Genomic DNA, 14,489 nt, shown 5'->3' on the forward strand with positions numbered 1-14,489 from the left:
GGTGGAATTTCCTGGTTCCTCTAAGTATATAATCATATCATCCGCAAATAGGGATAGTTTGAGTTCTTCTTTTCCTATTCGTATTCCTTTAATTTCCTTGGTCTGTCTAATTGCTCTGGCTAGAGTCTCAAGAACGATATTGAATAGGAGTGGTGAAAGAGGGCATCCCTGTCTTGTTCCAGTTTTTAGGGGGAATGCTTTCAGTTTTTCACCGTTTAGAATGATATTAGCCATGGGCTTAGCATAGATGGCCTTTACAATGTTAAGGAATGTTCCCACTATCCCTATTTTTTCTAGTGTTTTGAGCATGAAGGGGTGTTGTATTTTATCAAATGCTTTTTCTGCATCTATTGAAATAATCATGTGGTTCTTGACTTTAAGTCTATTGATATGGTGAATTACATTTATTGATTTCCGGATGTTGAACCAACCTTGCATCCCTGGGATAAAACCCACTTGATCGTGGTGCACTATCTTTTTAATATATTTTTGTATGCGATTTGCTAAAATTTTATTGAGAATTTTTGCGTCAATGTTCATTAATGATATCGGTCTGCAATTTTCTTTCCTCGATTTATCTCTGTCTGGCTTGGGTATCAGGGTAATATTGGTTTCATAGAATGAGTTTGGGAGGGTACCCTCCTCTTCTATTTCATGGAATACTTTGAGAAGTATTGGAATGAGCTCTTCTTTAAAGATTTTGTAGAACTCGGCTGAGAACCCATCTGGTCCTGGACTTTTCTTTGTTGGTAGGCTTTTGATGACCTCTTCTACTTCATTACTTGAAATTGATCTATTTAAATTTTGTATGTCCTCCTTGTTCAATTTAGGCAATTCATATGTCTCTAGAAACCTGTTGATGTCTTCGAAATTTTCTATTTGGTTAGAATATAGATTTTCAAAATAGCTTCTAATTATGTTTTGTATTTCAGTCGTGTCTGTTGTGATATTTCCTTGTTCATTCCGAATTTTGGTGATTTGGGTTTTCTCTCGTCTTCTCTTTGTTAGAGTGGCTAAGGGTTTATCAATTTTGTTTATTTTTTCAAAGAACCAACTATTTATTTTGTCAATTTTTTGTATAGTTTCTTTTGTTTCAATTTCGTTGATTTCAGCTCTGAGTTTAACTATTTCCTGTCTTCTACTACTTTTGGTGTTGGTCTGTTCTTCTTTTTCTAGGGCTTTGAGCTGAAGTGTTAGGTTATTTATTTGTTGATTTTTACTTCTTTTATTGAATGCGCTCCATGAAATAAATTTTCCTCTAAGTACTGCTTTCATAGTGTCCCAAAGATTTTGATATGATGTTTCTTTGTTCTTATTTACCTCTAGGAATTTTTTAATTTCCTTCCTAATATCTTCTGTTATCCATTCATCATGTAATAGCATATTGTTTAATCTCCAGGTGTTGGAGTAGCTTCTGTTTTTTACTCTTTCATTTATTTCTAACTTCAAACTATTATGATCTGATAGAATACAAGGTAGTGTCTCTATCTTCTTGTATTTGCTTACATTAGCTTTGTGGCATAATATATGGTCTATTTTAGAGAAGGATCCATGTGCTGCTGAGAAGAAAGTGTATTCGCTCTTGGTTGGATGGTATATTCTATAAATGTCCGTTAAGTCTAAATTATTGATTGTGTTATTGAGATCTATGGTTTCTTTGTTCAATTTTTGTTTGGAAGATCTGTCCAGTGGTGAGAGAGGCGTGTTAAAATCACCTAGTATTATTGTGTTATGGTCTATTTGGTTTCTGAAATTGAGAAGGATGTGTTTGACATACATGGATGAGCCACTGTTTGGGGCATAGTTGTTTATGATTGTTATGTCTTGCTGATTTATGGTTCCCTTAAGCAGTATGTAATGTCCTTCTTTATCCCTTTTGACTAGTTTTGACTTGAAGTCCACCTTATCTGTAATGAGGATGGATACCCCAGCTTTTTTGCTGAGTCCATGTGCATGATATGTTTTCCCCCATCCTTTCACCTTTAGTCTATGTGTATCTCTTTCTACGAGGTGAGTCTCTTGCAGGCAACATATTGTTGGATCTTTCTTTTTGATCCAATCTGCCAGTCTATGTCTTTTGATTGATGAATTCAGGCCATTAATATTCAGGTTTATTATTGAGATATGATTAGTATTCCCGGTCATTTGGTTCATTTTATTTATTTATTTATTTATTTATTTATTTATTTATTTATTTATTTATTTATTTTGAGACGACTTGGTTCTTCCTTTATTTGACAATTCCTTTAGGATGGTTCCTCCCATTGCTGATTTGTTTCTTTGTTTTTATCTCTTCCTCATGGAATATTTTGCTGAGAATGTTCTGTAATGCTGGCTTTCTTTTTGTAAATTCTTTTAGCTTTTGTTTATCATGGAAGGATTTTATTTCATCATCAAATTTGAAGGTAAGTTTTGCTGGGTATAAGATTCTTGGTTGGCATCCATTTTCTTTCAGGGCTTGAAAAATGTTGTTCCAGGCCCTTCTAGCTTTTAGGGTCTGGATTGAAAAATCTGCTGATATCCGTATTGGTTTCCCCCTGAATGTAATTTGATTCGTCTCTCTTGTGGCCTTTAAAATTCTGTCTTTATTTTGTATGTTGGGCATTTTCATTATAATGTGCCTTGGTGTGGGTCTGTTGTAATTTTGTATATTTGGAGTCCTATAAGCCTCTTGTACTTGATCTTCCATTTCATTCTTCAGATTTGGGAAATTTTCTGATAGTATTTCATTGAATAGATTGTTCATTCCTTTGACCTGTTTCTCTAAGCCTTCCTCAATTCCAATAATTCTCAAATTTGGCCTCTTCATGATATCCCATAGTTCTTGGAGATTCTGTTCATGATTTCTTACCATCTTCTCTGTTTGTTCAACTTTGTTTTCAAGGTTAAATATTTTATCTTCAATGTCTGATGTTCTGTCTTCCAGGTGTTCTATTCTATTGGTTATGCTTTCTATGGAGTTCTTAATTTGGTTTATTGTTTCCTTCATTTCAAGGATTTCTGTTTGTTTTTTTTTCAATATCTCTAACTCTTTATTGAAGTGATCTTTTGCTTCCTGTATTTGCTCTTTTAACTGTCGATTGGTGCGATCATTCAGTGCCTGCATTTGCTCTTGCATCTCGTCATTTGCTTCCCTGAGCATTTTAATTATGTACATTCTGAACTCCCTTTCTGTCATTTCTTCTGCCATGCTGTCGTTGGGTTTCATTGATGTAACATCTAGATTTGTTTGCAGCATTTTCTTTCCTTGTTTTCTCATATTGTTCAGGTATCAGTTGACCGCTGTGATATTGCAGATTTCCTGTATTGTCTTATAATATTCCTGAAGATTTCTATTATATCCCCTCTTAGTCTTCAGTAGCCTGAAATCTTGGAGGAAGTTGATAATGCAGTGCTCCACAAGGGAGCTGACTCCCTAGGGGTGGTGGCCTTCTGGTGGGGTATATTCCCTGCTAGTGGGCAGAGGTACCTTCACTTGCTGATGAATGGTCATCCAGAAGGGAAGTAGGTTGTGGGCTGATGCAAGACCAGTTTGGGCCTGTGTCTCTGATTTTACGGTCCTTTTGGGAGAACCTCACCCAACAGGGAGGAGTCACCCGGTGGGGATGTCTCGCTGGTCGGTTTTCCTCCCAGAGGTTCCGTTCAATTCACAACTACCGCCTGGGCTGGGCAGCCGCCTTCTGCAATGATCCCAGGGACCCGGACCTACCTCCTGGGCCTGGAAGCCTCACCCTTCACAAACGAATCTCCTTCGGCTGCCTCTCCTCAGAGAAGCTGCCTGCAGTCCTGGAGCCTTCGCTCCGCCCCTCAGTTTGTCTGTGGGGCCCTTCCACCAAGAAGCCGTCTAGGACCCTGCTCTGCACTTTTCGCCTGGCTATGCGGTCCCTCCTCTGAGCAGCCACCTGGAGCCCCTTACAATCGCTCCGAGTCCCAGTGACCCGCCACACGCCTTTTCCTCCGGCAGCCACCTGTTGTTCCGTGCGGTCGCTCTAAGACCAAGTGACCCACCACGCACCACTTTCTCCACCAGGCAGTTACCCAGAGATCCGGTGCGTCAAGAGTCCCAAGAACTCACTGTGCACCTTCTTGTCCCGACTGCCTCCCGTAGCCCTGGTGCAGTCACTTCGAGCCCAAGCACCCCGCCGCGCTCCTCCTCCTTCTCCAGACAACCCCCCTATGTTCAGGAGCGGATGCTCTGGGACCAAACCACTCACCATGCTGTTCCACCGGATAGCCGCCCAGAGCCCTGGCGCAGCTGTTCCAATTCCAAGCGACGTGCCGAGCCCGTATTTCTCCTTCTCCTCTGGGCAGCCCCCTGTGTTCAGGGGTGGTCACGCTCAGTCCAAACAGCTCACCAAGCACCTTCTCCTTTGGGCAGCCTCCCAGAGCGCGGGTGGGTTGCGCCGAGTCCAAGCGCTGTGGTGAACAGCCACCTCTTCAATGCTCCCAGCTGTGTGCGATCACTGCTCCGGCGGGGGGAGGGGCGCCTCGCCAGCAGTTCTACTTTGCAAAGATCCCTGCTTTCGGGGCTACCGCCCCGTCCGCCTGCCCAGTGGGAAACACTCACCCGGCTGCTTTGAGTTGGTCCCAAGTCTCTCAATATCTCCTTTTCTTGAGTCCTGAGTCCACGCTGCTCCTCCGGATAGCCGCCCGGAGCCCTGGCGCAGCTGATCTAATTCCAAGCGACTTGCCGAGCCCGTATTTCTCCTTCTCCTCTGGGCAGCCCCCTCTTCAATGCTCCCAGCTGTCTGCGATCACTGCTCCGGCGGGGGGAGGGGCGCCTCGCCGGCCGTTCTACTTTGCAAAGATCCCTGCTTTTGGGGCTACCGCCCCGTCCAGGACTCCTGCCCCGTCCGGGATGCCTGCCCAGTGGGGGACTCTTGCCCGGCTGCTTTGAGTTGGTCCCAAGGCTCTCTATATCTCCTCTTCTTGAGTCCTGAGTCCTGGAGCAACACGAAATGCAGCCACCCTCTAGTCCGCCATCTTGAATCCCCAGTAAGTAGTTATTTTAAATTCCCTGTCTGATCACTCCAAGACCTGTGTCATCTTTGAATCTGACTCTAATGCTTGATTTGTGTCTTGGGACTGTTTCTCTTGTCACTTAGCATGCATTGTAATTTTTTGGTGGAAACACGATGTAGTGAGTAACAGGATCTCTGGTAGCTAGACTTGTAGTGAGAATTTGCCCACTAATCTGGCCAGCAGGGTGACTATGTTGAATATTCTCACAGGTAGAGGTGTGAGAGACATCATTTTCTTTGAGAACTCTTGTTTATTTCCCTCTTTTTGTCTTCGGATTTTCTCTAGAAACTCCCTGCCTCCACCTTGTTATAGGAACTGTTCTTTTTTTTTTTTTTTTTTCTAAATACGACTCAATTGTATGGATATATCATATGTGTTTCTCCACTCACTTATTGATGGATATTTAGGTTGTCTCCAGCTTGGAGATAGTAAAAATAAAGTTTGTGTGGACATTTGTGTATGTATAAAATCTTGTTTCATATATACTCTCATATCTCTTTGGTAAATGTACCAGTGTGTGAAAACTGGGTGGTGGGGTTTGTTTCACTTGCTAAAAAATCCTAAACTCTCTTTCAAAATGCGTATGCAGTTATGCATTCCCCCACCATTATTGTTTCATGTCCTACCGATTCTTGGCAAAATCTTTTAGTATTTAACCAATAAAACGACAAGCTGTCCACATTGTCTGCTATAATTAAGAATGGTTATCTTAATCATATTCAATCTTCTAGTTCACTGTGGTGTTTTAGTCATTTATTTTAGTCTTATTTCATATCTGTCAGCAATGTTTCTTAGTTTTCAGTGGGCTGCACACTGTTGGGTCTTTGGTTTGACCTTAACCTGCTTAGAAAATAAGCCTGTTAAAATTTCACGGCTATCAGAAGAAGACATGAGATTACAGGGCCGGAGACAAAACTTCATCACCCACGTAACAGCAAGTGATACAAACGTGAGCATATCTGTGTTGCTTTCCGTTGCCTCCAGATCCCGTAGGCATGATGCTGTAGACCCTATGAACGCTGCACACATAGTGGTTTGCATCACAATGGAGGGACACAGAGCTTGGCCTATCCATCGCTTTCTCAAACAGTAAGTAAGCTTTCTTCTTGACCAGTTGGGAGACGTGACCTCACATTTCAAGGCCACAAGATGTAAAATCACCTGGTGAAGATCAAAGAATGGTCAGATGGGTGCTATCCTGGAATTCCCACCATGAAGTGCAGGACTTCAGTAGACCAAAGCAGGGTTGTCTCTGCCCACTTCGGTCATACTTTCCCCTATTGAATGTCTTAAAGATGGTTTTGTTCTGACACTCTGATTTCGGATAACACATGAATAAAATTGTATTTTATACAATCTCTTCTTTTTCTTGAGAAAACTCACTGAGAAGACATCATCAGGATTGCCTGTGGAAGTAACTCGGAACTACTTGCTGGGGCACTTGGGAGATGACTTGGAAACCAACTGGAATGACAGTAAAGTTTGCTGCCTACTTGGTGCCACTGAAACTCCCGGGGAGCAAGGACCACCAGATGTCCCACACTCTTCTGGCTGTCACTCTCCACAGAAGTAGGAGAGAAAAGCAGATGAAGCTGTAAGAGAAATCCCTTCTTCATACAGTGTCCCTTAGCACCATCTATTGACAAAACTTGGCATGCCATTCAATAAGAAGTGCTCACAGGATCCAATTCCTTCAGCACAAAGTCGGGCAATGTCGGGCATATTTGAAATGGAGAGAAATAACAAGATAACTGGCACATTCCACCTTCTGGCTACTCAGATTCCAAATGCATCCTTCTATTCTTCTTTCAATTCTATGACACAAAAACACCTTACAAAAAGAAACAATCTCAACAGTTGTACTCATCACTAGCTATATTGACTATTCTTCAAAATTCGTCAACCTCATTGTTTCCTCAGTACTAAATTGTAAAGTTAAGCTCCAACTACTTGTATATAAAATTATACTTGGAATAAGGTCTCAGAAGGGGAAAATAGCATTTATGTAGAATGAACAGAGAAAATAAGCAAGCTTTCTGCAGTCCTCATTCTGTAACATCATGAAGTTATAGTTGACATCTTATTTTTTCTTTTGCCACTTATTTCATATTTCACTCAGCAAAAATACCGATTTGCTGGCATTCTGTAGTTCATGGAGTGATCTGCATCGTTCATTCATGAAGGATGTGATTCTTCAATAGTTCCACCATTTTGTTTTCATAGTTTTCCAGATATAGTCCTCTTGTCCCTGTTGTGTAATATCAACTCAACTTCTCCTTGGTAATCAGAATCATTTACTCCCATCAGTAGAGTCATTTCTCTTTCTTCCAAAATGCCCAAGAGGTGACCTCTTCTAATTCAACAGAACCTTTGTTACACCTCCTGGTGGAAGCAATTCCATCCTGGGATTTAGCTCTTTAAGCCAGCAGAGCTCCAAGTTCTCAGGTTGGGAAGTAATTCTTCTGTCAGTGAATTATTGACTGATTTTTAAAAGGAAGCACTCTCGCTTTCACCCCTTGATTTCCAAACTCATGTATTCTATCCATTGAGCAGACAGCACCATAAATTATCTCTGATTCAAAGCCAATTCTATATGCTTTAAGACAAAGCTCTGTCTTTTCAGTTGTTGTCACCATCTGGCACTACAACTCTACAACTGAGCCTTCAGTGAGCCAATCTTCCATTCAGTTAGGTTGGACTCGCCCAGGTGATGATGAATAAGATCAGGTAATTCAACACAGGTGAGTCCATTATTTCACTGTTTCACTTCTTTTGCTGTCGCATGAGAAGACTGATCAGGAGCAAAGCTTTGTGAAGTGCCATATTGAATAAAATATTCTGGGACTCCAGAGATGGTGGTGGTGCCACAAGAATTCGGAATAGAGTAGACAAATCATATTGAGAATGTGTGTTTTTTCCACGGATGACTGCACTTTCCTTAACGGAAGAGGTCTAATGTATCCACCAGGTTACTCACTAGTCAGGAATTGGTGGCATAGCAGGGTCTCAATGTTGGTCTCTTTTGTCGGCAGGTTAGAAGGAAATAGCATTAGCAAGGAGAAGACCATGCTGTTAAGCCCATAGCCTCCAACAGAGTCACCAGTTACTTTGTTCAAGGTCTTGCTGAAGAAGCATTGTGTGGGTGGTAGCATTCGAGGAGTGCATCATGGTGTCTGTCAGATCATTAAGAGCAGCCACTGCAGTGGAAACTCATTCATAGGCATTCACATAGGACAAAAATACCTTCCACATCCTCCCTTGAGACATCCATTAACATACTTCTCCAGACTTCCTTATCACCAATCTGTTGCATTCAGCCTGTTTGAAACTGTCCACAAATAGTATAATTTATTTTTGTCCATCTCTCAATCTAGACAAAGTAAACAACCCAAAATGTCATTTGAAGTTCCAACCACTGGGAATATTTTTACTTACTATAGTCTTTCAGAGTTGCCCCTGGATAGTATGCAGTAATCTAGCTGCCCATTTCAGGTGATGAAGAATATCTTGCATGGCTATTTGTAAACCAGGTCAAGTTTGTTTTTCTCTTGATCCACTGGTTATAATGAACTCCTCAGGAGGCTACGGGTAAAGAGAGAGAGTGGGGAGACATTGTAATGGGTTTCAGTTTTGAAGGATTTTTTTTTTTTTTTTTTTAGTAACAGGGATTGAACCCAGCAACACTTCACCACTGAGGTACATACATCCCCAGCCCATTTTTATTTTTTATTTTAAGACAGGGTCTCCCTAAGTTGTCATAATCTCAATAAGTTGCTGAGGTTGGCTTTGAACTTGCAATCCTCCTGCCTCATCCTTTTGAGTCACTGGGGCTATAGGTATGCATCACCACACCTGGCAGCGTTGAAGGATTTTGAATCAAGCTACAAACTTCAGTTGATGCATACGAGCAATTTATTTGCACTGTCTAGAATAGTCCAAAATTGATCTTCCATTTGAAAATGCACACATACCATCTCATGTGTGCATGTTAGGCCAAAAAAGAATGGCTTCTCAAAAGATGTTCAAACCCTAATCCTTAGAGGCCTATGAGTGTTCTACTACATGGAAAAATTAAAGTTATTTTTAGATGTGATTAAATGAAAGTTCAAGAAATGAGAGATTATTCCAGATTATTTAGAGAGTTCCTAAATGCAATCAAGTGAATCCTTAAGACATGTACAAAAGAGGAGGTGATATGAGTACATAATGGAGACAACTTTAAAGATCTTAGCATCAGAGATTGGAATGAAGAAGTAAGGGAGCTACCAGAAACTGAAACAACAAAACAAAATAAGAAGAGCATTCTGCTCTAGCGTTTTCAGAAGGAGCACAGCCTTTCTGACTCCTTGATTATCACTCAGTGATACTGATTTTAGATTTATGTCAATATTATAAAAAAGTAAACTTGTTATTTTTAACTGCTAAGTTTGTGATAATTTGTTACACCAGCTATTGGAAACTAATGCAGAGATGAGAGAACATGAAGTTGATAGGCCATATGAACTGATTAGCTCCATGACCAGTTATGTAGTCTCCACCAAGTTCCAGGAGCAATCTAGAAGTTTCCAAAGAATAATAGGTATCTGCTGAAGAAAGCATATATTTCCTATATTATCTTAGAGATTTGTGCTAGGATTCTCATGTTGGGGTTGACAAAGGTATCAGGCAGTTTTCCTATTTGCCATAGATTTTTTATTGTGTTGGTTGGTTTTGTTTCTGGCAGTGCTGGGGACTGAACCTGGGTCCTTATGCATGCTAGGCAAGCACTCTACCTCTGAGTTACATCCCTAGTTCTTCCATACATACTTAAGATCAGTGGATATACTGAATCTTGAGGTTTGATTATGAGCATACCTTGTACTGCTGCCTGAACTTGTTGCAGAATCTTCTGTTACTGAATTTCCCACTCAAAACTGGCAGCCTTACTGGAAACATTCTAGCTGACTTGAATTGGCACACTCAAATGTAAGTATGTTGTCTCCAGCACTCAAACAGGCCTGAAAAGTGTCATGCCTATTATTTCATGTTAGATGACAAGAGCTTGTCTTTTCCCTTAAAGGGGATCCGTTTATGCATTTCATATCTTTGATCCTTCAGAAACTTCATGATTTTTGGTGGAATTTATCTCCCACTCACTAGTTTGCATTTGTCTTAATAAGTTACTTGAAGTTCTTACTACATCCTACAAATCAGATCCAACCAGTATGAAGTTGTAAACCTAGTGGACATGTATTGTGGAATGTTTTGTGGATTGTCAGGATGATCAAGATGTCTGTGAACAACTTCCTTATGGCAAGAGACAGAAGAACTGACTCTGCCTGAGGCAAAACTGTGAGTATGTACTGTGAAGTGAATGCAATTTCTATTTTCAATTTGCCCTTACCAACTGGTGTGGACAAAAAATAAAAGAAAAAGAAAGAAGCATCAGTCAGGCCAGTAGGTGCAGTTTGAATCTCTGCTGACAATGCACATGAGAGGTCACAACCATTCTCTAGAGTCCACTTCACTTCTTCACAGGGCAAACAGATGAGTTAAACAGGACAGAACAGGTCTGGCTACCTTTGCTTCTCACAGTCTTTGACGATGACATTCGTCTCTAGCTCCCCAGGAATGAAGTATGGCTTCTGTTTCACTATCTTTACAAGGACATTGTAGAGGCTTCCACTCAGGTTTTTCTATTATAATAGAGCTTCCCTACAGGTCAGAGAGCTTAGGTGTGGACACTGCCAGTTGTCAAGTATAGTATTCCAATTATGCATTCAGGAACTGAGGAAATCCATTGAGTAATTGAACCCACTGTGAATTGTGCTTAAATTAAGACTCCATTTATCACTTGACAAAAAAGAGTTACCATAGCAGCCCTGACAGTTATCTTTTGAAACTTCTGCTTGAAATACCATCCCCTGGCTGATAACTGGAAACTCTTTGGTTCTCTTCATTTATGGCAAATCAAGTCAGAGTTTGAGGTATTAGTTCTAGAATTTCTTCCATTATAAAGCTTAAGTCTTTCACCTATTCATTCTTAGGGATACTACTTAATTAGTCATAGTCAAAAATACTACAGAATAAGACCTTCTGATTACTGGGGCATACCAGCTGCCATTTGTGGTAAATGTGCCCATATTATATCTGGGATTTAAATGCTGCCACCAACTCTCTGATTATCTTGCAATCTCATTCTTGTTTAAGCCAGGAACTCACCTCTCTAGTGGTATCATCCATGGCTAGTCCTGGCCTATGAAAGAGGGCCATCACAAACCTTTACAGGAAAGGAAGCAAGTCTCCCACAACATACCTCTCAATGCCTTAGTGAAGGGAGTGGCTTTTGGGCCTTCTCATGAAATATTTCGGGAGATTAGACTTCAGTTCGTACATGATAAATTCATTATAACATGCATATCTTCCCAAGCTTTTGAGTTCCTTTCTTCACATTAAGCCAGGAAAACCCTGGCATCTAAACTTCATTAAATTTAGACTACTTTGAGTCCAAGATTCAGTCAACCAAGCAAGTAAGCTGTTAGAGCCACCTCCAGCTGCACAAGCAAACATATCACATATGGAATCTGTAGTGAATGCATTCATTAATAAATTTTACCTAATCTAATATTCCCTGCTCTCTTAATCTAATATCCTTAAAAACCTCTTCCCTGTACAGTTCTAATGTTTCTGCTGACTATATATTAGCAGAATCTCTCAATTCTTTTCATGTGTAAGCAATTATCCCCCAGGTCCTGGTGTGTCCCTATACCCTGGAGCATGCAGATTTCAATTTAGTTATGTACCTAGTGGCCATGGTGGGTAATCTATGATCTTGAAAAATACAAACTTCACCCTGCAACACAGCTATCTCAGATCAATCCATCACAAAATTTCAAGCAAAAGAAGGCTGGTTTCCTTAGATTCAGAACAGCAAACTACAGCTACTGACAAAGGAGATTCAGAGTGATTTGGGAGTTAAGGGTCAACAGTTTCATTTGGATCTAGTCAGATGTCTTCATTCTAAGTTTTGGTATCACATCGTTCCTAAACACAGCCCTTACTTTTGCCTGAGGAATTTTGAAAGACTGAATTTAACAGATCTCAGAATTCATCCATAGGCACAATTAAATTGGAATTTTGAGCAAATGGTAGTAAAATCTAGACTCTCCTTGATATCAGAATAAGGGAGAAATATGGAATGAAATGAGTTTCTGAACAAAAGAGGGCTAGTAATCAATATTTATGAAGGGCTTATCATGTGTTAGGCATTGTGCTTAGTGGTTTATACACACTATTTGGTATTGCATCCATTTAATTTTTTGCATTGAACTCAGAATGAACTCCAAAGCTCTTGTTACAGGGCTTGGGCCTGCCATGAAACTGAGGAGACCCCCTCCAATCTTCAAACCAGATTGTTGCCATCATGCCAGAAAGATTTCCCACATGTCACTCAGAGTAACAGGTATAAGTTTATTAGAGGGAATAGCAAAGGGGAAAGGGGGACACTCTCAAGGGAAAGAGAGGGTCCTCTCAGAGAGGAAAGGGGCAGTGTGCCTCTCTTGCCTTCCAGTTTTTTTTTTTTTTTATTAAAATACTGAGTTTATTTCACATGTATATTTTTGTCTTCCCACCATCTCCATGTCTGACCACCCCTGTACTATGTCCTATCATAACATTCCATACATACTTAAAAACCCAGCAAAGGGTGGAGTTCCATCTTTAAAAACTAAACAGGCATTTTGGAAAACACATTCTTGGCAAGGGAACCTGGACAACCATCATCAAACACGGTAGAGAAAGTTCTCACTTTGCCTTATACAAAGGAAGCCAGATAACAACTGTTACAGAAAATAAATAAGATGAAAATTTTTCACAAACTTTTAAACTATTTTCTTAGAGACTTCCTCCACTGCCAGAGATCTTGAATAGCCTCCTGGTCAGTCATCTTCACATAACTGATGAACTTGGCTTCCACTTTGGGAAGAGAACCACCTTTCTCTATATACTAGCTTACATTTTTGCTTTAATGTCTTCTACAGAACTAGGTCCTTTGGGTGTTTTAGGGAGTTTTTTCCTGTTTTTTGAAGGATTCTTGACCTTTTGATCTTGGTGTTGATGGATGTGAGTCTTTTCCATTCTGGTTTGATTTTTGTGCATTTTTGGCTGGAGTATCTCATACAGATTTCTTCACTGGAGCTTCTGCTTCAGTTTCCTCATCATCAAAATCATCATCATCTTCTTCTTCTTCATCATCATCATCATCAGCAGCAGCAGCAGCAAGTTTTACTTTTTATCTGGGGAACCTTGCCACCACCTACAGGGGCAGATCGCTTTCCAGATATATTTAAGAGTTTTACATCCTCCTCTTCTTCATCTTCTGACTCTTCATCTTCCTCCACAGCTACTAAGTGCTGCCCACTAATAGGCACAGGTCCTGAACCACACTTCAACCTTAAGAGCACAGGTGGTGGGAAACCATAGGTTTGTACAGACATTTTCAATGTTGCAAGTGTTACTTTAATTGAACTGCCTTCATAATTCATAGCCTCTGCTTCAAAAATATGCAATTCATCCTTTGAACCAGCCGCTAAACTGACTGTTCTTGAGTATAACTGGTGTTGGTTTTCATCATTATCCACCTTAAAGTGATAATCTTTGTCAACCTTTAGCTCACAACCGAAAAGACAGTCCTGGGGCCTCAGGGGGGCTCATGTCCATATCCATCAAATCTTCCATGGGGTGGTAGCACGCACTTAGGTGGGAGAGAAGGCAGATGGAAAATAGGCTGCTGAGAAGAGACCTGCAGGACACAATCCCACCAGGGCCTGCCCTCCAGTTTTAATGGGGGAATCCCACAGGAAGTTTCCAGAGAGTCCTGCCCAGGACCACATCTCAACTTTTGACTGACAGCAACCTTTCAAGTCTCCATTGCATATAACACCTCTATATCACTTTGGTGCATGTTGACTTGTTCTAATTGGAACCTGTTCTTACAGATTTCGTGCTAAGGGCAATTACCCTTAATACCCTGACTTCCTAGTCTATGTAAGGGTCACATAAATCTCCCAGTTCAGGGTAACTAGAGTTCTTCATATCAGCATTTTGGGCCTGCATTTCTCCTGCAGAAAACTGGTAGTCTGCTGAGGAATGTAACATATCCTGTCAACTTAAGCAAGGCAGGGCTGCAGATAAATTGCTTTTTAAAAAGGAAAGCATGAGAGGGCCAGCACAGTGGGCCCAGTTTATAGAAATATTCCCTTAACCTCATGTTCCCATCACTCACTAATTCCTATCACTCTGACATGACCATTTAGGTCCTCAGTGATCTTTTTCCTCACCTACCTCTCTGACCTCTGTTTGTTCTGAAAATTTCAGCCGTAAATATGTCTTTGCAACTCTTCTCAGCTTACATGTGACAAGCCTCCCGCCGCTGAGCCGCCGCCTCCCTGCCGTCCTGCGCATGCGCGCGGCCCGCTTCCGCTCGGGGC

At 40.9% G+C, this 14,489-nt stretch overlaps 1 pseudogene across 1 annotated transcript; it reads right to left on the bottom strand.

The window, feature by feature from the left end:
- Nucleotides 1-12,170: 12,170 nt before the first annotated feature.
- On the bottom strand, nucleotides 12,171-14,405 carry LOC306643626 (nucleophosmin-like; annotated as a pseudogene). Its single transcript has one exon. The product of its transcript is annotated as a nucleophosmin-like (transcript).
- Nucleotides 14,406-14,489: the final 84 nt, after the last annotated feature.

Source organism: Sciurus vulgaris (assembly GCF_902686455.1).
Source record: "Sciurus vulgaris genome assembly, chromosome: 14".
Classification (NCBI taxonomy): domain Eukaryota; kingdom Metazoa; phylum Chordata; class Mammalia; order Rodentia; family Sciuridae; genus Sciurus; species Sciurus vulgaris.